At 37.2% G+C, this 25,793-nt stretch overlaps 1 long non-coding RNA gene and 1 other non-coding gene across 2 annotated transcripts in view; one reads left to right on the forward strand and one right to left on the reverse strand.

Annotated features, from left to right (window-relative positions):
- Nucleotides 1-18,425, forward strand: part of LOC128779414 (uncharacterized) — a 58,474-nt gene extending 40,049 nt beyond the window's left edge. The window contains exon 3 of the long non-coding RNA XR_008425362.1: nucleotides 18,302-18,425. This is a non-coding gene — a long non-coding RNA (uncharacterized lncRNA). The remainder of the gene's footprint in view (nucleotides 1-18,301) is intronic.
- LOC112321200 (U1 spliceosomal RNA) lies at nucleotides 18,299-18,462 on the reverse strand. The gene has a single exon (XR_002976495.1). It is a non-coding gene; the product is annotated as a U1 spliceosomal RNA (small nuclear RNA).
- Nucleotides 18,463-25,793: the final 7,331 nt, after the last annotated feature.

The raw sequence follows: 25,793 nt of genomic DNA on the forward strand, positions 1-25,793 counted from the left end.
ATTTCTATAAAACAACAGGGGTGCACGCATCTTGCCTGAAGGTTGAGCTTGGGGAAGGGCAGAGGTGAGTATTTTGTTCAAAGACGAGTTAGAAGAACGGGAATAAGGTGTGATGTCCCACTTTCATATGGAATAATTATATGCTTATGGAGATGGGTTGAATGTTGGAAATTATCTTGGTGTCTGGCTAAAATCAATGAATGTGTCCCTGTTCTGAAGGATAAAGTTCAAAAAATTCACAGAGGCTATTTTCTCAAACAGACTTTTGTAGAAATTTGTCAAGCTGTCTTTATAAATCCACATTTTGTTTTGCTTTTGTTGTATGGTTTAAACTGGTTCTCTTGTGTTTCTTGGCTTCTGTATACTTAAAGTGCACCACTAATAACTGGGTCTTGTTTTTAAATCCATTCTGACAATCTCTGTTTAGCCCATATGCAATTAATAAAATTACTGATGTGGTTGGATTTAGGTTTACCCTTATAGTATATATTTTTGTTGCTGTTTCTCAGTTCTTCCTTTTCCTCTTCTTTTGAAATACTTGAATTGTTTTTAGTAATGTGTTTATAATTATCTATTATACATTTTCAGATATACTTCTTTGCTTTTTTTCAGTAGTTGTTTTAGAGATCATACTGTACATAGTTAACTCTTCACAGTCTACTACTTAGAGTTAATATTGTACCATTTCATGAAAAACGTAGAAACTTGTAACTGAGTCCACTTTGTCTCCCTGCCCTTTGTGCTATAGTTATCACATGTATCACATCAGCACACATTCTGGCCCCCATGAGGCAACATCATATGTTTTTTTTGTAAATACCGACATGAATTTCAAAGAAATAAAGGGGAAAATGTCTTTTATACTTATTCAAATATTTACCATTTATGCTATTTTACACTGTTTTCTGTAAATTTGAGTTTCCATTTGGTATTATTTCCTTTTAGCACAAATAATTTTCTTTAGCTTTTCTTATAGTGTAGATTAGCTGACAATATATTCTCCTAGTTTTTTTTTTATATAAAATGTCTTTGTCTTCATCCTTGAAAAATATTTTCACTGAATACTGAATTCAAGGATTAATAGTTTTTTCTTTCTTTCTGTCCTTTAAAACATGTCTCACTGTCTTCAGGATCTCATAATTTCCAATGAGAAGCCATTTAATTTGAATCTTGGTTCCCATGTGAAATGTGTTTTTATTTTACTGCTTTCAAGATTTTCCCTTTATCTTTGGATTTCTGCAATTTGACTAAAATGAAACTGAGTGTGGTTTTCCTGTTTGGAGTTCACTGAGCTTCTTGAATCTGTAAATTTAAGTCTCATACCAAATTTATTAAATTTTCTGCCATTATAGCTTTGAATATTTTTTTAATTTTAATACTTTTTATTGATTATGCTATTACAGTTGTCCTATTTTTTCTCCCCTTTATTCCCCTCCACCCTGTACCTCCCCTCCCACCATCATTCACCCACCTTAGTTCATGTCCACAGGTCATACATATAAGTTCTTTGGCTTCTCCATTTCCGTTCTCCATAGAGTAATCTTGGACGTAGGTCCTTGCCTCTCATGACTTTGAATACTTCTTTCCAGCCCCTTCTTGCCTGAAAAGTTTCTTTTGAGAAATGTCTAATGGGAACTCCTTTGCAGGTAACTGTCTCCTTTTCTCTTGCTGCTTTTAAGATTATCTCCTTATCTTTAATCCTGGGTAATGTAATTATGATGTGCTTTGGTGTGTGCTTCCTTGGGTCCAACTTTTTTTGGACTCTCTGAGCTTCCTGGACTTCCTGGAAGTCTATTTCCTTTGCCAGATTGGGGAAGTTCTCCTTCATTATGTTTTCAAATAAGTTTTCAATTTGTTGCTCTTCCTCTTCTCCTTCTGGCACCCCTATGATTCGGATGCTGGAATATTTGAAGTTGTCCTGGAGGTTCCTAAGCTTCTCCTCATATTTTTGAATTCTTGTGTCTTCATTCTGTTCTGGTTGAATGTTTATTTCTTCCTTCTCTAAACTGTTGACTTGAGTCCCGGTTCCTTTCCCTTCACTGTTGGCTCCCTGTATATTTTCCTTTATTTCACTTTTCATAGCCTTCACTTTTTCCTCTATTTTGTGACCATACTCAACCATTTCTGTGAGCATTCTGATTACAAGTGTTTTGAACTCTGCATCAGATAGACTGGCTATCTCTTCATTGCTTAGTTGTATTTTTTCTGGAGCTTTGATCTGTTCTTTCATTTGGGCCATTATTTTTTTTCTCAGTGTGCCTGTTACGTAGTAAGGGGCAGAGCCTTAGGTATTCACCAGGGTGGGGCAGCCCACATCACTGCATTGTGGCACTGTATGTGGGGGAGGGGTCCAAGAGGGAACAATACCGCTTGATCAGCTCTCCCCGGCTTTCAGTCACTTCCTCAGGTACCCACAAGCAAATTGGGCCCTTCTGGTGCTGATTCCTGGGTGGGTGGGCTTGTGTACATTCTAGGACCCTGTGGGTCTCTCCAACAAACTCTCATGTGAGGCTGGGAATTTCTCCTGCTGCCTCAACCCCCACTGTTTTTCCAGTCAGAGGTTTTGAGGCTTTATTTCCCCACACTGGAACCCTAGGTTGTGTGGTCTCTCTCCCTAGTTGTTCCTCCTGGTTTACCTTCACATGAATGTGGGACTGCCTGCTCTTCTAGCCACCACCTCACCTGCCCAGGTCTTCTAGCCGCTGCCTTGTCACAAGTCCTTTCTACCCCAGCTGCCCATCTCTGCCCCTCCTACCAGTCTGGATGAATATTTCTTTTTTAACTCCTTGGTTGTTGGACTTCCATACAGTTTGATTTTCTGGCAGTTCTGGTTATTTTTTGTTTTTAAATTTGTTGTCCTTCTTTTGGTTGTGTGAGAAGGCAAAGTGTATCTACCTATACCTCCATCTTAGCCGGAAGTCGAGCTTTAAATATTTCTAATGCCCATTTTGTATCTCCTTTCCTCATGAGACTCCAATTACATACATGTAGACTTTTTTGTTATTATTCTACAGGTCCATGAGTTCATGGGGTTCTCTTCCATTTTTCACAATCTTTTCCCCATCTCCTTTTGTAGATTCAATAATTTATATTTGTGTTTCTTAAAGTTTACTGACTCTTTGTTTTGTATTTTCCATTTTATCATTAACCACATTCAATACATTTTAAATTTTAGATATAATGTTTTTCAGTTGTAGTATTTGTACTTAGTTTTATAAAAATACTTCTATTTACCAGCAGAGATTTCCTGTCTTTTCATTTATTGTAGGAATATTTTTCTTTATTTTGTTGAGGACAGTTTTTTATATGGTGACAAATTTTGGATTATACCTTGAACATTGTGAATGACTGATTGTAGAAATTCTTAATGCTATTATATATTTTTTGTTTTGTTTCAGGAGGCAATTAACTTGGTGACTCAAACTATAAATGTTTTTTGTGGTGGCTCAACCATCAGTGTAGTTTTTTTTTCTTTGCTGAGGTTCTTGGAGCCCAATATCTGCATGTGTGATTCAGTGGTCATCTGGATACTTGGGAAGAATGTATGTACAAATGTGGGGCTCTCCCTCTCCAGATCACTTCTTTCTGGAATTTCCTGCTCACTTTCTGGCAGCTGTGGTTGCTCCAAATTCTGTTATTTAGTCATTTTCTTCAGAAAACTTGATTTTTCTATTAGAGATTTAGTTACACTGTATGACACTCATTTTATCCTGCCTTTAGGTGGAGGCATAAAAACTGTTAATTGACTCTGTTCTAATCCCTTCTATCAAATCTTAGCTTCTATCCAGAATTTGCCTGCTTGACTTCACTCTCTAGTGACCTTGTAGTATTTGATTTTTGTTTGTATATTTTGCCCATATATTATAGTCATCTGGTGGAGACTAGGGTTTGGTAAGAGCTTTTCTAGTTATACTGGAAAAATAGTTTAAAATAAGATTAATTCTTTCTCTTATAAAATAGAAATAATATGACCTGCTCATTTCCCATGAAAGTTCAAAATTTGGGGATAAGAGTGTATCTGAAAAAAAAAAAACAGTTAAACTCCATCATGGGTTTCACTTTTTAAAAATCACCACAAAACTACAGCAGTGTCAATGGTGTGGGGATTGACTATGAAAGCTGGGGGTGGGGTGGGTGGAAAGGACGTAGGGAGAAAATTGGGACCACTATAACAGCATAAACAATAATAAAAAATACGTATGCGAATGTGAAAAAAAAACTATGTATCTAGGCTAAACTTAAATATAAAATATAAAAAAGAGACTTAGACAAAATTCTGCTTCAAACTCATTAACCATATTTGAGGGGCCTAGTCTAGACTCTGTGATGTAACACTTAAAAATAGGCGAGAGAGGGTTTGTCCAAGACTTTTGAAAATAAGTATTAGCCGGGTGATGTCCTCTAACACTTGAAGTGGGTCTTCCAAGAAGTCAAACACCCCACAGATAAAGTTCTGTAACACTCCCTGTAGAGTGGGGAGAAAGTCCCACTAATGTACATGAATCCGATGATGGCAGTTGGAAATGGTTATCTGTGAAGCTGTGTTAGATGCCCAAAGAAGTATTTATGGAACGAATACAAGAACCACTGGTTTAAACTTCTATGTGAAGAGAAAGTATAAAAGGAAAAGTATGTAATTGAGAAGCTCTGTATGGGATATATATTAGTTGTGCATGCATGACTTCTGAATCAGAAGAAGGAGGAGAAATATTTTTAAGAGAAATGAAAACTGAGTTTCTTGCTTTTTTTTCTGAAATGTAGAAACTTCAGAGCCCATTTTCAGTCTTCTACCTGTTTTTATTGCTGACTGTTCCATGACAGATCAGGAATTTGAGAGGCCAAAATGAAGGGAAACTTCACAGGGACTAGGGTCAGTTCCAGGCCCTGGCCCACAGCTCAAAAGCAATTTATTAATTTCTGACAAGTATGAAACTTAGTTGCTGGTGATGTGTGAAACTAAATTATTGCAGCTTGAATGTTCAATGAGCTTGGAGAAGAATAATTAGATCTGGGTGTGTTCATGAGCTGGAAAACGCTGGTTTCCTGGTTTAAGCATCTCTGATGGTGTACTTGCTGTTGAGGGCGGGGGGAGGTGGCAGTCTGTAAAAAGGGCTTTGAAAGGCTCCCAGAGAGCTCTGTGTTCTGCTCCTAGAGGAGTCCCCAGCCAAACAAACTTGGAGGGTATGGAGTTTTATTGGGAACCAGGGACTTGCCGTGTGGCTCAAAGACGCTTTTGCAAATGCTCATTATGGAGCCTCCTCTTGAAAGGTCTCCATGTTTTATTCAGCTTGATGTTTCAGTTGGCCTGGGGTCACTTTGGCTAGAGGATTTCTGCCTTTTCTTTAGGTTGTTTTCTGGAGAACAAAGACACTCTTTGAGTTCCTTTTACAGAGGCCCCAGGCAGCCCCCAGGTTATATTGGGCCCTTCAAGCCTCTGTAGCCCTCCCAGGATTCTCTCTTTTTGGGAGGAGATGGTCAGAATGAGCAAAGATTCACTGCCTTTGCAAGGATGTGTATTTGAACCAGTGGGTGATTTGCTGCTGTATTAGAGAGAACTAGTAGAAATCCCCCCAGGAGGGCATTGTTTAAATTATGTATGTCTCATCTTTTTTTTTTTTAAATTTCTGATCTCCCAGACTTTTCCTATCATGTGGCCATGTGATTTTGTAATGGCTAGGTGGCAGGATGTTGATGAGGATGCAGGGGTTACTCTGACAGAAATGGAGAGCTCACTGGCCACAGCCAGACACCACAGACATCCAGCACACTCTTAAAATGGTGATCATATTCCTGTATTTCACCTGGTTTCTGTCTGAACTGGTGGGCTTCCATTTCTCTCTAGACTCTAACCTTGGGAATTCTGAACTTAACTCCAGAATTTCAAATTCCCTGTGTCTGCCCATTGCTGTGTTTACTTTCGCCCAGAGCCTATCCTCCATATTTCTCACTCCAGACTTCAGAACTGATTTCCAATTTTGACCTGCCCAGAGACAGGCTTTCAACAGGAAATCTTTTTTCTTGACACCCACAGACTTTAATGAGGTGAATTGTTCACAACAGTTCTGGGGAGACAATTACCTTAAATGTAAAGAAAAGTGGTAATTTGTTCTAGAATATTATGTATTAAAAAGAAGGTATAAGGAGTTTCTTGCATTTGGAGTGCAGTGAAAGCAGGATGACAAACACTGCTCTGGGAATGGAGATTGGTATAAGTTTTTGAAGGGTGTTGTGGAAAAATATTTGAAGAACCTTAAAAAATGCTTATCTACAAATTCTCCTTCTAGAAATTTTATCCAAATAAAATAAGAAGTACTAAATACCTATTAAAAATTATTTCATTATGTGTAATTAACACAACCTGAGTGCTCAAAGGGGAATTAGGTAAATATTAAGCTGAATCATCTGAAATTACAAGTTGACAAGTGTTGACCTATGGAAACAGGTTTTTGTGCAGTGTAACCTAATAAATGTGGGATGTAATCATGACAGACTTCTATGACTGTATTGAAAATAATATTTTAAAGAATATCTAATGCTCATAAATAAAATGCTGTATAACAAAAATAAGATATAAAAAACTATATAACATGAGATCTCCATTTTATTTTATTAAAATACACCTTGTGAATATATGTAAAAATATGATCATAAAAATGACTAGAAGCAAACATTCATGTTAATAGTTCACTGAGTGATTGGGTTATTAGTTTTTTATTTTACTTTTGTCTTTATACCTCTGTGTCTTCCCCCAAATTTGTGTGGTTATAATAACTAGTATTTTGCATTTCTTAAAGTCTTATAGGAAGTATTTTCCATGTTGTAGTATACTCTTCAAAATCATTTTAATGGATTCATAATAATATCTTCATTAGAATTTCATCAATTATTGAAATATTCCTCAATGGTATGCTTTTAAGCTGACCCTTCCTTCCTTCCTTCCTTCCTTCCTTCCTTCCTTCCTTCCTTCCTTCCTTCCTTTCTTCCTTCCTTCCTTCCTTCCTTCCTTCCTTCCTTCCTTCCTTCCTTCCTTCCTTTCCTGTTTCCTTCCTTCCATTGTATATAAATAATGCAAGATTCCCTTTCCCATATTTTGGGTTATTTCCATAAAAAATATTCCTAGAAGTTAAAGTCTGTTAGGAGTGGGACGGGGTGGGGAGAAAATTAACTGGAAGCTGAATGTTGCCCATGTACTGCTGGAGAACATCAGCCCTGTATCTGTCAGCCTTTTGAAATACTGGAAAGGCACTGTTCTAATATCTTTTCTTGTTATTAAGGGAAACATCACTTCCCACCATTCTGATTCCAAGGGAGCAGCATTTTAAAAGCTCAGCTCAGGTGGAATAACTTAGCATTTGCATTCCTGGTAAACCTAGGAGAAAAAAATCATGGAGTCAGATAAAGACATTGATATACCGGCACATGTAACTTTCCTGTTTTCATTATTCATCTTCGTTCAGGTGACATTTACATACCTTGGCTGCCCAGTGCTTGCTTCACATAAACCCACCTGAAGCATATGCTAAGGGGTTCAGAGGAAGACTACATAAATGCAGGGCTTTCCAGAGCCCTTTCATGTGTGAGGAAGTTCTGCCTGCATGGTGGTGAGGCTGCATGTGATGAAAGTGGCTTCATGTTCTCCACCCACTAGTAAAACATAGGTTGGAGGAATACTGTATCTTCCTTTAAAAAACTTTGATGCCTGGACACATGACTTTAAACTGGTCTCCCATCCTGTTTTTGTATGAGTACAGAAGGGTATAAGTGGCCAGAAGACACAGAAGGGCAACATCCCATAGAAGGTACACCATCTCCATCCCTCATACCTGGGTACCTCCATGTGAATGGGTGTCTGCTGAGGGCCTGCCAAGCTGGGGAACTTAAGGGTGTGGCAGCTTTCTTAGGGGCAAAGGCTGGGAGAAAGCAGCTACTGTCTGTTGGTTCATTCAGAAGCATTTATTGAGCTACTGCTATGTAACAGATGATGTGCTGGGCCTGAAAATGGCACCTGAATAAAGCATGCTTCCTGCTTCCCAGGAGCTCACATGTATGATGAGGTAAGCAAGTGAATGGGTCATTTAGAGGCCAAGAGAGATGGTGACACAAGAGAAAGAAAGAACGTGTTGTGAAGGACACTGAGGAGAAGCGTCAGGACTGGAGAAACTTTCAGAAGAGGTGATGTTTGGGTTGGGTGTTAAAGATTGGGTGGTGTGCTTTTGCCAGGTGGATGAAGGAAGGAAAGCACATGCATTTGATAGGGGAGCAGCCAAAACTGCAAGCCTGGGGGTGGGGAGGCTTCTCTCTGAGTGCTGAGCAAACACTTTTGCTGACCCACTGATTGTGTCACCTTCTTTGCAACTGCTAATGGTGGGCTGTGGCTGCCTTGTTCGCAGCCTGTGATAAGGGGCTACTTCGAAGAAATAAATGGTAAATGCCGGAGCCCAATGGCCAGCAGCGTGCCTCTTCCTTCATCCAGATCTTTTCATTCTTTTTGAAGTTTTTAAATGACAATGTGGTGAGCTATTTTTAATTAAGAAAATGACTCATGCTTATTATTGAGATTTCAAACAGTACATGAACATATAAGGAACAAAGTAAGTATCGCTTTAAATCCTTCAACCTAGAGATCACCAGTGTTAATGTTTTGAAAACATCCTTCAACATATCCTTCCATACCACCAGGGCCTTAACACGAGCTGATTTCTCTGCCTGATTGCTACACTGTTCCCCACACTAGGGACAGATTTCCTTGTCAACAGATCTAATTCAACAGTATATGTAATGGAAGTATCTTTTCTTCTGTTTGAATAAATCACTGATTTATTATTATTTTTAATCAATGACTTACTAAGATTTTTAGGTATTTAAAATTTTTTTTCTATTATAAACAATTCTGTGAGAAACATCCTTCTATATACAGGGGAGGGCAAAAGTAGGTTTACAATTCATATGGAAAAAGACATGCAAGTTATGATTATCACAATAGCTCTATTAACTCAAAAGAATGTCACAGTGGCCCAGTGTCCTTAACCAAATATAATCTGGTAAGTGCTCAAATTGCTGGCCTTTAGTATTTACACATTCTGGTAGTTTACTTACTAAAGCACACTTCAACACAGGGTTCTCAGTTATTTTTGCCCACCCCTATACATCTTGAACATTTATCTTAGGATAAATTCCTAAAAGTGGAATTACTAGATCAAATGATATGCACATTTAATTTCTGATACGTGTTAACGAATACACACTACCCTTCTAAAAGTTTTTTTCAATAGTATATAAATTACCATTTTCACATATTCTACTAACACTAGGAAGCCTGTTTATAAAACCTTTGACCATCTGATGAAATTTTATTTTCATTTACTTTTTACCTGTTGTTAGTTCTATCATTTTCATCATTTGTTCATTCTCGTATGTCTTCTTTTGTGAATATTCTATTCATATTATTTTTTCCATTAAAATACTAATTTTTTCACATTAATAATTTGCAAGTGTTTTTTATATATTAAGGGCATTAACACTTTGCTATACCTACTGCAAATATTTTTCTCATGTATCATTTGACATTTTGTTTTTTATGGTTTTTGCCATATACACTTTAAAACAAACAAAATAGGATAGTCACATCTAATCACCTTTTCTTTTGTGGTTTTGTATTTTTATGGTTATTCTCTTCATCTATTTCTAATCATACAGTCTCATTGCTTGTGCCTGACTGAATTTGAGGCTTGGACAAAAGCCAGATGGCTAAGGACTCATTCTAATAAGACAGAGACTGTGTTGGTAAAAATTGGGAAACATGTAAAAAATGTGTCTGAGATCATGTCTGTCCACTCATTTAAAGGCACGACTTTGTCCTTTTCCCCACGATTTGTGGGGTCTTCATGCTGTGGTTTCAAGATAGTCTGAGGGCAGGATTATGCAGATGGTCTGTCAACAAGCAGAAAATGAGGAAAACCATCTCTTTTTTCAAAAAGGGATATTCTGCCAGTCCCATTGTGGACAGGCCAGTACTAAGGATTGAACTGAGCCTAAGTAACAGGGAAGACTGAGACAAAGTGATGTAGAAGATAAAATCCATTCTGAAGTGCAAATGTGAACTAGCTATCATTTAAGTGTCTATTCTGTGTCCTCCAGCATCTTACACGATAGATAACCCTGTGCCCAGTTTATGTGTCTTAAAAACTAACCAGCAAACACGGCTTACAGAGGTGAAAGGACTGGACTAAGGTCATGTAGCTACTAAGAAAAAGAAATGAAATTCAGATTCTGATCTGAGCTGAGCCCAAAGCTAAGAACAGCAACAAAAATTTAGTATCACTGAGTACTCATCTTGACAAACCTTGTGCCAAGTGGTTTACGCATATTAGCTCTTTTAAGATGATGGCAACCACTTGAGGTAAGCATTTCTGCTTTAAAGATGAGAATATTAAAGCCCAGAGCAGCTAAGCAGCATGCCCAAGGTCACACAACCAGTAAGTTGCAGAATCAGGAACTGAAAAAAACATTCTGAGTTTTGACACCTGTCTTCATCCAGATCTTTCTTTTTAAATTTTATATTTAAAAGATAATAGCTTTATTATTTATCATGATTAAATGCTCATGCTTCTTAAAATTTCAAATACATGAAACAAATAATTATTTCCATCAGTCATACTTCTTTCTCCCAATGCATGTTCTGAAGGACCCCTCGTCCTTGGGAGAATTTAGCACTCTATTCCCACTCCATGCTTTTTGAAGGTCATGCCCCTGTTATCTTCATGAAAATATATTTTTTGGGTAACTACTAACTGGGAAAGGGAATAATTCATATAATTACCAAGGCAATCTTGGTGTTGTCAAGCATGACCAAACTACCTGGAAAAGTTAATAAGTGAGTAATTGTTTAATTACTTAACTACTAACGATTTTCCAGGAATCAAACCACTTGATTTTGCACCTGAACATTTTCTATTAAGTTGATTGGAAATAACCTGTGAGACAGCAGAGTTCTGAGCTGCAAAGGTCATTGTATTGGGGTCACCACTATTGATTCTACCATACAGCTCCACTAAAACATCGATTAAGGTATTGACCAGTTATTTTAATGCATCCTCTCTTTTAGTAGGCATGAGTAACGCATTGGGTGTTAAAAAAAACCTGTGCTTTCCAAATCCTGCTTCCCAATCTGGAACCTTTTTCTGTGATGAGCTTATCTTTTCTTTTGATTGGTGACCTTACTATGAAGTGTTTTCCCAAAGGTTGGTCAAATCTTAAATTTGAGTATATAAATAATGAATGCCAGATTTCAGAAAATCATTTGATGCATACAGATCATTTGTATGTGGGCATTTTCCCCAACCCCCTTTTCCCAAAACACATACCCTCTTATATACAGTATAACAAACCTCACAATTTCTTCTTCCCCTCAACTAATTAATTTTGGGATATTCAGCAAGGATTGGCACATGAATAATTCAATGAGAGTTATTAGAGAGAAATGAAAGTGAAAAAACATTTATTCCGGGATACAAAGAGAATGTTTCTTATTCTTAGAGTTGGGACTTATAGCAGGGGTCAGAATCACCTGTATAGCTGGTTAAAACAAAGCTTCCTGGGTCCTAACCCTACAGATTCTGATTTGGTGGGTCTAGGGTGAGCCCTGAGAATTTGCATTTCTCACAAGTTCCCATGATTGTGGTGATTTTAAAATATAGTCACAAATTCTTCAACACTCCTACTTTTTTTGAGCTATACCTCCATCTCTCTGTCATCTCCATATTCACTTAACCAATAATGCCTGTAGATTTTACCCTTTAAATGTTTCTTACACCTGCTGACTTCCTTATACTGACTGTGACTGGCCAAATCCTACCCTCTTCATCACTCACCTGGACTATTGTAATCATCCTTTTATTCTTTCCCAGCCCACTAATACTGCCCCTGCCTTAAATTCATTTACCATTCTGTAGACAGTGTAATCATCTAATACTAAAATCAATTCCTTCTTGCATTTCTTTCCTGTAACATTGTCATTCAACTTTTAAAACAAACTTCAGAAAGTATCTCCTCAAGGCAGTCTTCCTTGAAACCCTTGCTGGGCTATACAGTTCTCTTCTGTCCCATATATTCCCCTGTGCAAACTTTTAACATAGTGTATTTTCCACTTATTGAAACTGTGTGCAGTGGCTTCTTCTATTAGAATGTAAGTCCCTTCTGGCAGAAAACAAAGCTTACTCATTTTCCCACCCCAACCACCTGAAATAGGAACATGACAGTTGTTTAATAAATGTCAGTAACATTGGTTAGGTGGGCTGTATTGTGTACCCCCTCCCCCAAATTATGTTGAAGTCACAACTCCCAATACCTCAGAATGTGATTATGTTTGGAGAGAGGGTCTTTAAAGAGGTAATTAAATGAAATTGAAGCCATTGGTGTGATCCCTAATCCAATATGACTGGTGTCCTTGTAGGATGAGGAGATTAAGACACAGATACAAGGCGGGAAGACTGTAAACTTAAAATATAGATCTCAGAAGAAATCAACCCTGCCAATGCCTTGATGTCAGACTTTAGCCTCTGAGAATGTAAGAAAATAAATTTCTGTTGTTTAAGTTACCCGATCTGTGGTCCTTTGTTAGGGCAGCCCTAGCAAATGAACACAAGCACCTTATGTGTTAGGTGTTATTCCAGATCTTGGGGAGATTTAGATCAATCCCGCTCATAGGGTCCCTGCCCTCATGAGGCTTGCAGTCTACTGAGTGAATCTTAGATGTGAATGACTCTCCAATTCAACACAGTAAGTGGGCTCTGCATGCACAGCATGGGTACACACAAGAGTGAAACATAAATGCCTTGACAATGCTTCATATGCATAGTAAAATGAAGACACAACTCAAGACCAACTTAGATTGGGGACAAAAATGTTCTCAGGAATGATGAAATGGGGAGGGGTTGTTTAGGACAAAGTATATGGAGAGATTATTCAGTCAAAGACTCCAAGGATGCAGAGCTTCAGATTAGCAGGATTTATACTCCGGGAAAAGAGCAGCAGGACCAAAGATCCAAAGCAGTCAGCCAGATGCTTTCAGGTGGTGGAGTGGGGACCATAGCAAAATCATGTCAGAGAACAATGAGAGTTATTACTATTATGTACGTGTATTTTTCTACGTACCAAGTACTGTGCAAAATGCTTTGTAAACATTGCCTCATTTACCCTTTGAGGCAAAGCTACAGTAGATATTAATATCTTTGTACAAATTAAAGCCCAAGACTCAAAGCAGTAAATAATTGTCTACAGCTATTACTGGTCATTTGTTAAAAGAGTAAGTGAAAGAAGAGATAATACCTACCCAATACTTAGTAAGGAAACAATGTGAGATCTTTTGGTAGAGGAAATTATGAAAATAATTGAAAGCTTGATTTGGTGGCCATTTTTAAGGTGATATAAATCACTGGTTCTCAAATCTAGCTGCACGTTAGAATCATCTGGAGAGTTTTGAAAAATCTTAATGCCCAGATGTACCAAAATACCCAAGATCTTTACCAGAAATTTCTATTTTCTTAAATCCTTCCTCCAAGTTTCCTCTCCCATGCACAAACACCCCAAACCCCAGTTCCCTCTAACTCGTCGATATCCATTACAGTTATTATTTTATTTTGCCTATTTTTCTCTATCAGACTATTTTAAAAATGTGGTGCCCAATATGAACTTTCCTCTTGCAGTAAATCTACAAGTACTGAGTATTGCCCATCTCCTCATTAGTACTTTCAGATTTAGAAAAAGAAAGTTATAGACCCTCTTTACAATTTCTCCCAGTATCTATCTATCTATCTATCTATCTATCTATCTATCTATCTATCTATCTATCTATCCATCCATCCCACTATCTATCTATCTACTCATTTATTAATCTCTATATCCATCCATCCATCTTTGGCACTTGTAGGGCAGGGTAGCTATCTCTGGTATATGAATATATTGTGAGTTAATCCTTTTTTCTTAATTTACTGATGTCTCTGTATAGTTATTTCATCTCACATATCTCCTTTTAACTTCTTTTTTGTTGGCCTATTTTTCCTTCTTTTACCTACTGAGTTCTCCAAATGTTAAGACCCATACCTGTTTTATTTACCCCAAACACCAACTAGCACAAAGCAGCTTCACAGGTAGTAGCAACTGTTTTTTCCAAGAAAGATGTCAAACAGTTCTTTCTAAAAGAGAAAGGTTAAGGGCCTGCATAACACAGCTGAGCATATTAGCTCTCGCTTCAGTGTGAATTTTAAATTAAGATGGAAAACACAGCTGGCAGGGTGAGAGCTGCATGTTTTCTTCTGCCCACCAAGGTTGGGTCTGACCAGATGCTCTGTAGGTTTGGGAAGGGCATGGATACAGGATAGGCTTGGAGAGCCTTTTGATCTGGGTTGCAGCACAGTGATTCTGTGTGGATGATTCATCTTCTCTCCATTTCTATTTTCCTCCAGGCAACACAATCAATCCTCTTAAACAGTGGTTCTCAGATTCATTACCTCAAGAGTTCATAAGGCTGAAAACATAAATAGGGTCAAGAAAAGTTTAGATAAATTAATGAGAGGCAAGCTTGTTGGTTTGTGTTTTTGAAGGGAAAGGGAACTGAAGGATGTGAGTATCCCTATCCCTGAGATCATCACCTAGACTACTCCTCTTTTAACAAATGTCTGCTCGGTCCTGTTCTCAGAGATGGCCAAACCGTATTTCTTACATGTGCTGGGAGGACAGATGCACAGTGAGGTGCCTGATTCTACATATATCTAGGACAATGGCAGTCTGAGACAGTCATGTGTGAGTAAATGATGCTGCCTGTCTGTCATCACAAATTCATAACAAGAAATGGAAGTTTCAGAAAATCCTGGATGTGTGTCCTATGCTAATAGCCCTTAATTTTGTTTTGTTTTGCTTTAAATTTTGTTTTTGGCTTAAGACAACAGAAATTTATTCTCTCACAGTCTTGTAGGCCAGAAGTGTGAACTCACTCTCCCTGGGCAGGGTCGTACTCCCTCAGGAGGCTCTGGGGCAGTATCTGTGCCTTGCTCCTTCATGCTTCGGGTAGCTGCTAGCATGCCTCAGCCACGTCACTCAATCCCTGCTTCTGTCTTTGCGCAGCTTCCTCCTCTGTTTGTCTGATTTCCCTCTGCCTCTCACTTATAAACATTTGCGATGGCATTTAGGATCCACTCAGATAATTCAGAATAATATTCTCATCTCCAGACCCTTAAGTTAATCATACCTGCGGAAACTTTGTTACCTAAGATAACATTCACGGATTCCAGGGATTAGGCCATTTTAACCCAGGTATTAGGATAGAAATTTATTTCTCTATTAACAGAAGTCTGGAGATAGGCAGACGAGGACTGGTGATACAGTTGTGTAATGTCAGCAGTGTGATCACTCTTACGTAATTGGCCAAATACATTATAAGTAAATGTTAAATCAGAGTTGTACTAATGCCTAATAAACTGCTGAGCAAGCAATCTGTGGTTGACTCTATTAAAACCAATAAGAAAACCACATAGGAAAACCGAAGAGAATATTCTAAAGGAGATGCCTAAGTTTCTGTCCCTATAACACCCAACCAAAGGAATTCTTTCTTTAAGAAGAGTAGAAAGAGTTTGCTATCAAATCACTTCAATACTGCCTTTCTGGTAAACTGGAGAGGACAACTCAGAATTTCTTTTAAAAAGTGTTGACTTTAGGCCTCATTATTTTACTTTTCAGAAATGTTCCTGACATTGCAAATAACTTATGCAGAGTGAAGGATGACAGGTCAATTAGCTGCCAAATCAAGAATGAGAAAACTGGGGGGATGTTTGTACTGGAAAATTCCACTTACCTGAGCAGCCAGAGCCCAGGGGAAGCTGACTTGTAGGAGAGGATAAATACAAACATTGTTTTTCTGGTGCCTTCAATAATGTGGCAACAGAAAGAACAAACTAAAGACACTCAACCCAAACCAGATAATAACAACTTCCTGTTGCTTTAACAAAATAACTACAACAAACTATGGGACGCTCTAGCAGTAACAATAAACAAAAGAGAAGAAATGCGCCTTTGAGTCTTAGGATGCCAAATGGCAATAATCACTTGCCAAGGATAATTGTATGACCACTGACCACAAACCATTTCCTTGGCCATCCAACAATGAGAACTGAAGAACATAAGGGGACCAGGGATTCTTCTTGTGTGAAAGGTGGGCTTGCAACACTCAGATACTAATGAGGCCTGAGCTCCATCACTAAGCTGAAAAGCATGATTTTCTTTTCTTAGGAACTGAATTGTCAAATGGCTGGAGGGGCACAGGGCATGTTTTTTTTTTAGGAGGAAGCACTCATAATCCTGGATTTAGTTAAGTGGAGAACAGTTCTTAATATTCTCTGAAATTAGGAAAACAAAACACTAATTCTTTAAGGAAATCAACTCAAAACCAGGAATGGCAAGTATCATTAGAATATCCAATTTATTGGTCACGGCTGCTAATATGATTGAACCGGTGTAGATAGACTGCAAAATCATACATTTCCTCTAAGCTTTCATTCATTGTTTTATTTGAGTGTGTCAGGGTGCTGTATGACTTTCTTCATCCTAAGCCCTCCTAGAGCAGGGGTGTGACCCCCTAGCAGGCACGGCCTGTTGCAGCATTAAAACGAATTACTAGCTGTTCTTGCTGCCAAACATGAGATGATTTTTCCACAGATGTGGGATAAGCAATGATAAAACTGCCCAGTCTGAGCCTTTTATTGTAAATAAAAAGTGAAAACTACTTCATCATGAGGTAACACAGCATCTCAATAGTAGATCCAGACAATTCTTATAAAAAAAGACCTTATAACATAATGGAAAGAGAAATTTGATGCCATTGCTGGTTATTCTGGTCCAGAAGGAGGAGTAGTAAATAGGTTGAAAGATGCTAAATGTAAAAGTTAGGGATGATACTTATTCTTTTGGATTATGTTTACTTTTAAAACTTTTTTCCTTTGAGTTTTTTAAGCTCATAATATCAATTTAAACTCTAGACATTGAAGCAAAATTTTATGAAGTCCGGCTTTGATAAAATTCCCCATTTATTTTTATATGTGCTAAGAAGGGATGGAGAGAAGGATGGAGGTTGCTTATGGTTAGAGTTCAACCCAAGTTCAGCAAGGTATTTACTTGAAGTCAACTGAAGTTGTACAACTTCACATGAATTTCCCTGGTTCATTTTTGTTTTGCAAAGCTTTGTTGAGATTGTCATACAGTAACTGCAAATATGACAATTTTGATATGTTTTGACATTTTCATACACCCATGAAACTATCATATAATCAAGGGAGCAAATGGAGCCATCACCCTTGAACGTCTGAGTCCCGTTAAGCCCTTCTCCTCTCTGCTCCCCACCAGCGCTCTCCATCCCCTGGCAGCCACTGACCTGTCATTACCGATTCGTTTGCATTTTCTAGAATTTTATAAATGGAGCCATACAGTATGTATTCCATTTTGCCTGGCTTATTTCCTTCAGCATAATAGTTTTGAAATTCACCCATATTTTAATGTATATTAATAGGTCATTTCTTTCTATTCCAGGTAGTATTACATTATATATATACACCAAAAGTTGTTTATCTATTCACTTTTGATAGACATTTGTGTTATTTTCAGCTTGGGGGAATTATAATAAGTATGTTAAGGATACTCATGCAAAAGTCATTGCATAGACATAGTGTTTTACACTCATGGCACATGCCTGAATGGAATGGTTGGATTGTATAGTTGGTTTATGTTTAATTTTCAGATTTTGATGTTTTTCATTCATGGAGTTCAGAATATTTTAAAAGTTCTCATGAGACTTTTTTGACTCATGGGTTATTTAGAAATATGTTGTTTAATTTCCAAACATTTGAGAATTTTTCAGATATTCTGTTTTTGATTTCTAGTTTAATGTCACAGTGTTTAAAGAATGTATGTTGTACAATTTCCTAAATTTATTGAAGTTTATTTTATATCACAGCATATGGTCTATCTTGATGAACAGCCCATAGGTACTTGAGAAGAATGTATATTTTGCTGTTTTTCCAGGGAGTGACCTGTAAATGTCAGTTAGGTCAAGTTGGTTGGATGTGTTGCTAGACTCTCCTGTATCCTTACTTATTTTCTGTTCACTTTTATCAATTACTGAAAGGTAAGTGTTGAAACTTCAATGAATATTATAGATTTGTCTATTTCTTCTTCATGTATTTTAAAATCCTGTTGTTAGGTAGATACATGTTTAGAATGATGACTTTTTTCTTTTTTCTCTTTTCCTTTTCCCCAGAGGAGAGCGTGAATGCAGTCCCCCCACTGCCACAGATGATGCAGTCAGGTTTCCCACATTTGGGGAGATCTCAGGGGTCAGCACCTCCGGAGTGCAGTGCATAAGCCTCACCCCGAGAAAACCACATTCGTGATCATGGCATCTCCCTGGCCAGTAAGTATAGAACTGTTAGGTTTTTCTGAAGAATTGGCTCCTTTCTCATAATATATTGTTCCACTTTATCCCCTCTAGTATTTCTCATTCTTAAGTTTGTTTTTCCTGATATCAGTATAGCTTCTTTGGCTTTCTTTTTATTAGTATTTGCATGTCATATCTGTTTCCATTCTTTTACTTTTAACCTAGCTGTGCTCTATATTTTACAGACAGAATATAGTTGGGTCTTATTTTAATTTGTATCTAACTGGATAATCTTTGTCTTTTCACTAATGTGTTTAGATAGTTTACATTTAATGTAATTATTGATGTGGTTAGTTTTAAATACACTCTCTTGCTAAATATTTCCTATTTGTATCATTTCTTCTTCTTTTCTTCTTTTTGGCTGATTGTTTTTCATGACTCCATTCATCTCCACTTCTGATTCATTATTTCTGTCACTTAAAAACATCCTTTCTACTTTTCCCCTAGGATTTACAATGTACATACTTAATTAATCAGAATTCAAATAATGTTAACTATTTGACCTCTCATGCATGTATCCTGTAAGAGTATATCCCGAGCCCCTCCCTCCTGCTTGCTGGGCTGTTGCTGTCATACGTGTGCTTTAAACACACAGTATCTTTCTATCTTTCTTCAGATAGGTACCTTTCAGAGCAATTAAAAATAAGAAAAAACAAACTTTATATTTGCCTTCCTTTACTGCACTTCCATTGTTCTTCCTTTTCTTATGTAGGTCCAAATGTCTGGTAATGTACATCTTCAACCTGGAAAACTTCAACATTTCTTCTGTGAGAAAGCCTCTACTTCTTCCTTCCTCTTTGAAAGCTCATTTCTTTGGGTTTAGAGTTCTGAATTGAGAGGTCTTTTTAAGGTACTTTAAAGACATTACTGCATTATCTTTTGGCTTATATGGCTTCCGATGAAAATCTCTATTCTTATCTTTGTTTCTCTACACTTAATATGGCTTTTTCCCCCCTCTAGCTGCCTTCAAGACTTTCCCTTTGTTGTTGTTTTCAGTAGTTTAAAAGTCCTTTTTTGTTTTCTGAACTTCTTGGATCTGTGGCTTGGAGTACGTCATTGATTTTATTAGACTATTTGACATTACTATACAGCTCTTGGATACTCTTTTTAAAAAAATATTTTTCTTTGTGTTTTTGTTTGAGCTGTTTCTATTGACTTGAAGGTCACTGACTTTTTTCAGCTGTGTTAAGTCTACTGCTGAGCATGTGGAAGGCATTCTTAATCTCTGATTGTGTTTTTATTTCTTGCTTTTCTACTTCTTTTACAGTTTTCATCTCTTCATTAAAATTACCCATCTGACCTTGTGTGTTGTTCCTTCTTTCATTATTGCCGTTGACATTTTAATCAGTTGTTATATTTTATTGCTATTTGTTTTCTGTTTGACTCACTTGTTCTTTTCCCGTTTCTTTTTACTGCTTTCTTTTGAAAGTATTTTTTTATGATTCTATTTTATTTTCTTTATAGTTATATTAACTACAACTCTTTGCCTTTTTATGTTGGCAGATACTTTAGGATTTATAGCACACTTAAGTACTTAGCCCAGTTAAGTATAGTTAACTTAGCACAGTCTGCCTTGAAGTAACATGGCACTGCTTCACATTTAGTATACAAACTCTACACTAGTGTATTTCCAGTTCTCACCCCCTGGCCTTTATGCTGTAGTTATCATGTCTTTTACTTTGACATGTATTATAAATCCCATACTATAGTATTATTATTTTTGCTTTAACTCAGGAATTGGTAAACTAAGGCCCAATAGCCAAACAAGCTTCCCACTTGATTGGGTAAATAAAGTTTTACTGTAACATAGCCATGCCAAGTAGTTTATATACTTTTCACCGTACAACAGCAGAGCTGAATAGGTGCCACAGAGACTGTCTGGCACACAATACTTAAAATAGCGACTCTCTGACCCTTTCAAGAGAAAAAGTTTGCCTATCTTTATTCTAGATGGACAATTATCTTTTAAAGATGTTCAAATAACAAGCAATAAATCATAAATATTAACCCATATAATTAACCCACATAATCACCATTTTTGATGTTTTCATTCCTTTTTGTATATACATATTTCTATTTGTTATTTTCCTATGTCTGAAAGATTCCCTTTAATATTTCTTGAAGTGCAGGTTTGATTGTGATGGATTCTTTTAGCTGCTGTAGTTTTGAAAAAGTCTTTATTTCATCTTCCTTTAAAAAATATTTTGCTGGTTGTAGAATTCTATGCTGACAAATATTTTTTTCACTACTTTAAAGATGTTACTCCACTATCTCCTCATTTGGGTTATTTTGATGAGAAATAGGCTTTCATCCTTATCTTTGTTTTTCTGTACATATTGTCACTTTTTATGGACTACTTTTAAGATTTTGTTATCACTGGGTTTGAGCAATTTGATCATGATGCATCTTGGCATAGTTTTCTTTGTGTTTCTTGTGCTTGAGGTTGGTTGAGCTTCTTGAGTCCGTGGGTTTATAGTTTTCAACAAATTTGCATGTTTTTCAGCAATTATTTCTAACATTGTTTCCGTCTCTCCTTTTCCTCTCCAGTTTTGTTGAAAAATAATTTACATACATCACTGTATAAGTTTAATAAGCAGCACGATGGTTTGATTTATGTATATTGTGAAATGATTACCACAATAGGTTCAGCTGACACCTATTTTCTCATATACTATATTTTGCCATGTATGATGCATACCCATGTTTTTGTGCATGTTATACACAGGCTTATTATACCCATGGTATGTAACAATTATACCCATGTATAATGCGCATCCTTATTTTTCCCTCAAAAATTTGGTCAAAATGTGTACATTATACATGGCAAAATACAGTAGATACAACAAAAAGAAAAGAAAAAATAAAGGAAAAAATTTCTTGTGATGAGAACTCTTAAGATTTACTCTCTTAACAACTATCCTAGATGTCATACATGAGTGGTAGCTTCTATCCCACTTTGAAGACTCCAATTATGCGTATGTTGGGCACTTGAAGTTGCCCATATCTTGTGAATGTTCTGTTTACTTATTTATTTTTATTTTTTCTTTGTATGTTAATTTGGGATAGTTTCTATTGCTATGTCATCCAGTTTACTAATATTTTCTTCTGCAGTGTTTAATCTCACATCAATTACACCTGTGTATTTTCATCTGTAAGAGATCTTTGTATGTCTTTTTTGATTATGCTTACATATATTTCATATTTCTTCTTAACATGGTCAATCTTTTCTGTAGTTTTTTGACCATATGGAATACAGATATAGTAACTATGCTAAGATCTTTGTTCTTATTGTTGCTGTCAGTTCTGAGTTGGCTTTGATTGATTTGTCTTTTTATTCCTGCTGCTTTTCATGCTGGTAATTTTTTTATTAGATGCCACAGATTGTGAGTTTTACCCCTTGGGGAGATTTTTTTTTATGTTTGTATAAGTATTCTAGACTTTAGTTCTGAAATTTGGTTAACTAACTTGAAAACATTTTGATTCTTTTGGTTCTGGTTTTTAAACTTCATTAATATGGATCAGAGTAGCATTTAACATAGGGTTATTTTTTTATCCCAATACTGAGGCAAGACTTTCTGAGTACTTATGGCTGGCAGAATTCTAAGATGGCCTTGGTGTTTCTGCTCCTTGGTGTTACTACCATGATTATGTTACAATACATGTAAAAAGAGGTTTAGCAGCTATAATTAATGTTACTAATCAGTTTAATTTAAAATAGAGATTATCTAGGTGGACCTAGACTAAATTTAAAAGCAGATACTTTTCTCTGAATGGTTGCAGAAAAGTAGATAGAATATTCTAAGTACAGGAGAGTTTTGATGTATCATTGAGGGCTTGAAAATGTAGGGGTTCATTTGGAAAGTATCTGAGAGTAGCTTCTAAAAGCTAAGAGCACTCCCTGGACAACAGCCAACAGGAAAATGGGAACCCCGGTCTTACAATCACAGGGACCAAATTCTGCTAATAACCAGAATGAACTTGGAAACAGATTCTTCCCCAGAACCTCCAGGTAAGAAACCAGTCCAAATGACACTTTGATTTTGGCCTTATGAGATCCTAGATAGAGAATCCAGTTAAGCCTGCCTGGATTTGTGACCTACATAGCTGTGAAGCAATAAATGGGTATTGTTTTTAAGTTTTTAAATTGTGGTACATTATTACACAGTGATAGAAAACTAATATGGTAGTCTACCCAATATCCTGCAAATTATGGGGCTTTCCATGTCTGGCCAGTAGAAACAGACACTATTCCCTGACCTGAAGTAGCCCTGAGTTTTGTTCCCTCTAATCCTTTTGTATGGTTCTTTCCCTGGCATCTGACATTTACCTCACATTCCTGTGCTGGTTAGTACTCAGCTGAATACTCAAGGGTGTCCTTATGAAGCTCTCCAGAATTCTCTCTCTGAACAGTTCTCTCTTTTCTGGTACTTTGCTCTGCACACTTTAGCCTCTTCATATTTCCAGCTCTGTGACCTCGACTCTGCTGAGGCTCTTTTCTCCCTGTCCTGCAGCCTGGAAAGTCTGTCCAGGAAGTACACTGGTGTTTGGGGCTCACTTAATTTGTTTAATGTTTCTCAGAGGTCACTATCCTATGTTGCCTCATACCCTACGTCTTAAAAGCCATTGTTTCATATATTTTGCCTAGTTTTTGGTTGTTTCAGGAAGAAGGGTAAATTTAATCTCTGCTATTCCATTTTGATCAGAAGCAAAATTCCTCAGATAAATGCACTTGGAATCAGGCACTGTTTAATCCAAAATTTGGGTAAAATGCTCAAAAATGCTTATTCAGGCAATGGTGGTGTTTCAGCATCCTCTGAGCTTATAGAATGAGGGTACCATTTAATTATAGTAATCTACCAGCATTTTTATGTAGGTGGGATTGAAATATTAAAACAAAACTTCTAGCATGGTCACACCCTAATCCAGGCCTGTTAAGTTCTGAAGAAGTGAGATAGATTGTCTGAAAGTTGTTGGCTTCTCTACAGCTCAGTCTTCCCATCCTACTTTGGTAGTCAGGCTGATTTCCAGTTTCAAATGTGGGGGTCTTTTTTATTATCCTTGTGGAGATATCAGCTCTTAGTTTAGAAGGAGATGCCTTGACCTTGGGATCACAAGCTGCACTTCAGATTCTCTAGAAGGCATTGCCCCAGATACACCTCTTTTATTCATAAGTTTCCACAGTCAGGTGGCCAGGGTTGAGGTGAATGTGAAAAGAGGAAATGCGTTGTTACAAAACCCTCCTGATGGCTGAGGCTTATGAACCACTTTAGAGACTTTATTTTATGTCACAGTGATGAGCAACTTCCTTCTCTGTACCAGGAAGAGGATGTGGGTCCTTGTTCCACCTGGGTTGTTGCTTTATGCAGGTCATCTGCAGTACAGCCTATTGAGCCAGATCTGTGAGCCTGTTTGGGGGCAGGGGAGGTTCTTGTGTGCTTGCTCTGAAGCAAAACGAACAAACAAACAACAAAAAACAAAGAGAAGTACTAGCTACTAATGCTTCTTCCCTTGAGTAACACAGCACTTCTCACATAGAAACAAGTTCTTACAAAAGAAATAGCTTTTATGGAACTGGCCACATCTTAGATCATAGAATCTAAGACCTAGGATGGAGTCGAAGAGGCTAGAGCCAAGGCATTCATGTGTATAGATAGGTGAGGGAACCATGTGGATAGAGTGGAATAAGTTTGTTAAGTCTAGCCAAGTCCTTTAAAGGGTGCTTTGCAAACTTGAATGTACATGTGAACCATATGAGGAACTTATTAAAATGCATATGCAGACTCAGCAGGTCTGTGTGGGGCCTGAGATTCTGTATTTCTCACAAGGCTCCTGGTGGCACATACGCTGCTTATTTGGAGACCACACTTTGAGTAGCAAGGTTCTGAAAGAATATATCCAGGAGTAAAATATATGAGACATAAAATCACAATTAATGTTCATTCATTTATGTAGCACCTCATGTTTAATAAACTATACTTAACGATATGGAGAAAGGGGGTGGGAATCAGAATAAAACCTCCTCTTATAGATTTTACAAAGTAGAAGGAGACTATATATTAAACTATAAGTAGTGTAGTTCAGTATCTAGTAGTTAAAGATTTGAACCCTGGTCTGTCAAAAAATGACCAAATTGCCTAATCACTATGTGGTTCAATTTCCTTCCCTGTGAAGACAAAAATAACTATAGCACCTACAGCTTAGAGATGTAGTGAAGATTAAATGAGTTGATACATGTAAAAATGTATAAAATTGTGAATGGCACATAGAAAGGACTAAAATTAGCTTTTATAATTCAAGTTGAAAGGTAAGAAAAATCATAAAGAGATTTATATAAAATATGGAGTGTAGTACCAGCCAATTTTCAGTTACCACTGCTTTCCAATCCCACATCTGAAAATGGGAGGGTTTTTTTTCTGGAATTCCACAGATATAGCAGAAAACAACTGGGCTATCCCTGCTACATAGGAAAAGCCTGAAAGAGAATTTGAGAAAAAAGATTTGAAAAAGTTGTCATCTGAATGTTTCCTTATATCTCCGATCTTCCTCCTTTTCTTCCATAAACTCAGAAGAATTGGGTTTGAATCTTGAATCTGTTACTTATGACCTAAAACAACAATACATCTCTTAATCTGTCTATGCTTCTCAGTAGCTTTGTCTATAGAACGGAGATAATAATGTCTGTGTGATGGCATAGTTGTGAACATTAAAAGAAAATTATGGTAGGTTAAATAATGCCCCTCCCCCCCAATATCATGGTCATAATTCCTGGAAACTGTGAATGTTACTTCATGTGGCGAAGTAGACTGCTGATGTCATGAATTCAGGATCTTGAGATAAATTATTCTGTGTTGTATGGGTGGACCCAGTGCGATCCTAAGTGTCTGTACGAGATGGAGGCAGGGCGAGGTTTGACACAGAAAAGAAGGCAATCTGAAGCAGGATGCTGCATGGCTGGCTTTGGAGCTGAACAGGGGCCATGAGCCAAGGAACGCAAGAGATACAGTTTGAGAAAGTGGAAAAGTGAAAGAAACATTCTCCTCCAGAGCCTCCAGAAGGAATATGTCCCTGCTGACACCTTGATTTTGGCTCAGAGAAACTCATACTTCTGACTTCTAGAATTGTAAGAGAGTAAATGTGCATTGTTTTAAGCCACCAACTTTGTAGTAATTTATTAAAGCAGTCATAGAAAACAAATACAAAAGTTATGAAAACCATTTATGGAGCACTACACAAATGTTATTTTTCATCCTTTCTCTAATTGGAGAGTCCTCACTAGCATGAAAGATCTTTAAGTTAAGGCCACTGTAACAACCTT

Source organism: Desmodus rotundus, chromosome 1 (genome assembly GCF_022682495.2).
Source record: "Desmodus rotundus isolate HL8 chromosome 1, HLdesRot8A.1, whole genome shotgun sequence".
In the NCBI taxonomy this organism is placed as follows: domain Eukaryota; kingdom Metazoa; phylum Chordata; class Mammalia; order Chiroptera; family Phyllostomidae; genus Desmodus; species Desmodus rotundus.